Raw genomic sequence first — 2500 nt, 5'->3', positions numbered from 1 at the left:
ATATTCATTGATGTTGTTAAAAAACATTGTTAAAATAATTATTATGAATAATGACAAACTAGGCATCACATGTTTACATCCAATGACTCTGCCTGGTCATTTGAAACATATAGTTTTAGAAAAACTCAACGGGGCATTCCGAGAATCGAACTCGGGACCTCTCGCACCCAAAGCAAGAATCATACCACTAGACCAAATGCCCTATTGCTAAGCACTTTGGTTGAAACATTGAAGGCCACCATATGTATTTGTTCATAGTGTGGTCTTGTGCTCTATGTTGACTTTTACTTGATAAATTAGTCTTGATAGGAAAGTGCACTAAAGAACATGTTGTTCCAAGATAGTTCTTAAACCTACTTTTTAAATCAGACATCCAAAAAGTCAACGGGGCATTCCGAGAATCAAACTCGGGACCTCTTGCACCCAAAGCGAGAATCATACCACTAGACCAAATGCCCTCATGCTACACAACTTAGGTTAAACATTGAAGATCACCATATTTGGTCATATTGTGGTCACTTGCTCTTATTTGGTCATATGTGGCTATATTCATTCATGTTGTTAAAAAACATTGTTGAAATAATGATTATGAATATTAACAAACCAGGCATTACATGTTTACATCCAATGAATCTGTCTGGCCATTTAAAACATATAGTTTTGGAAAAAGTTAATGGGGCATTCCGAGAATCGAACTCGGGACCTCTCGCACCCAAAGCGAGAATCATACCACTAGACCAAATGCCCTTTTGCTAAACACTTTGGTTTAAACATTGAAGGCCACCATATGTTTGTGGTCATAATGTGGTTTGGTGCTCAAAGTTTACTTTTACAAAATAAGTTAGTCTTGATAGGAAAATGCACTTAAGAACATGTTGCTCCGTGACAGTTCTTATACCTATTTTTTAAATCATAGATCTCAAATTTCAACGGGGCATTCCGAGAATCGAACTCGGGACCTCTCACACCCAAAGCGAGAATTATACCACTAGACCAAATGCCCTCTTGCTACACAACTTAGGTTAAACCATGAAGATAACCATATTTGGTCATATTGTGGTCACTTGCTCTTATTTGGTCTTATATGGCTATATTCTTTCATGTTGTTAAAAACATTGATGAAATAATGATTATGAATACTAACAAACAGGGCATCACATGTTTATATCCAATGAATCTGTCTAGCCATTTAAAACATATAGTTATGGAAAAAGTCAATGGGGCATTCCGAGAATCGAACTCGGGACCTCTCGCACCCAAAGCGAGAATCATACCACTAGACCAAATGCCCTATTTCTAAGCATTTTGTTTTAAACATTTAACGCCACCATATGTATGTGGTCATAATGTGGTTTTGTGCTCTATGTTGACTTTTAGTTAATAAGTTAGTCTTGATAGGAAAATGCACAAAAGAACATGTTGTTCCATGATAGTTCTTAAACCTAGTTTTTAAATCAGACATCCAAAAAGTCAACGGGGCATTCCGAGAATCGAACTCGGAACCTCTCGCACCCAAAGCGAGAATCATACCACTAGACCAAATGCCCTCTTGCTACACAACTTAGGTTAAACATTGAAGATCACCATATTTGGTCATATTGTGGTCACTTGCTCTTATTTAGTCATATGTGGCTATATTCATTGACGTTGTTAAGAAACATTGTTGAAATAAAAATTATGAATAATGACAAACCAGGCATCACATGTTTACATCCAATGACTGTGCCTGGTCATTTAAAACATAGTGTTTTGGAAAAAGCCAATGGGGCATTCCGAGAATCGAACTCGGGACTTCTCGCACCCAAAGCAAGAATCATACCACTAGACCAAATGCCCTATTCCTAAGCATTTTGTTTTAAACATTGAACGCCACCATATGTATGTGGTCATAATGTGGTTTTGTGCTCTATGTTGACTTTTAGTTAATAAGTTAGTCTTGATAGGAAAATGCACTAAGAACATGTTGTTCCATGATAGTTCTTAAACCTAGTTTTTAAATCAGACATCCAAAAAGTCAACGGGGCATTCCGAGAATCGAACTCGGGATCTCTCGCACCCAAAGCAAGAATCATACCACTAGACCAAATGCCCTCTTGCTACACAACTTAGGTTAAACATTGAAGATCACCATATTTGGTCATATTGTGGTCACTTGCTCTTATTTAGTCATATGTGGCTATATTCATTGACGTTGTTAAGAAACATTGTTGAAATAAAAATTATGAATAATGACAAACCAGGCATCACATGTTTACATCCAATGACTGTGCCTGGTCATTTAAAACATAGTGTTTTGGAAAAAGCCAATGGGGCATTCCGAGAATCGAACTCGGGACTTCTCGCACCCAAAGCAAGAATCATACCACTAGACCAAATGCCCTATTCCTAAGCATTTTGTTTTAAACATTGAACGCCACCATATGTATGTGGTCATAATGTGGTTTTGTGCTCTATGTTGACTTTTAGTTAATAAGTTAGTCTTGATAGGAAAATGCACTAA

The sequence above is a fragment of the Camelina sativa genome, chromosome 14 (assembly GCF_000633955.1).
Source record: "Camelina sativa cultivar DH55 chromosome 14, Cs, whole genome shotgun sequence".
Classification (NCBI taxonomy): domain Eukaryota; kingdom Viridiplantae; phylum Streptophyta; class Magnoliopsida; order Brassicales; family Brassicaceae; genus Camelina; species Camelina sativa.
Note: the sequence above shows the minus strand (reverse complement) of the source record.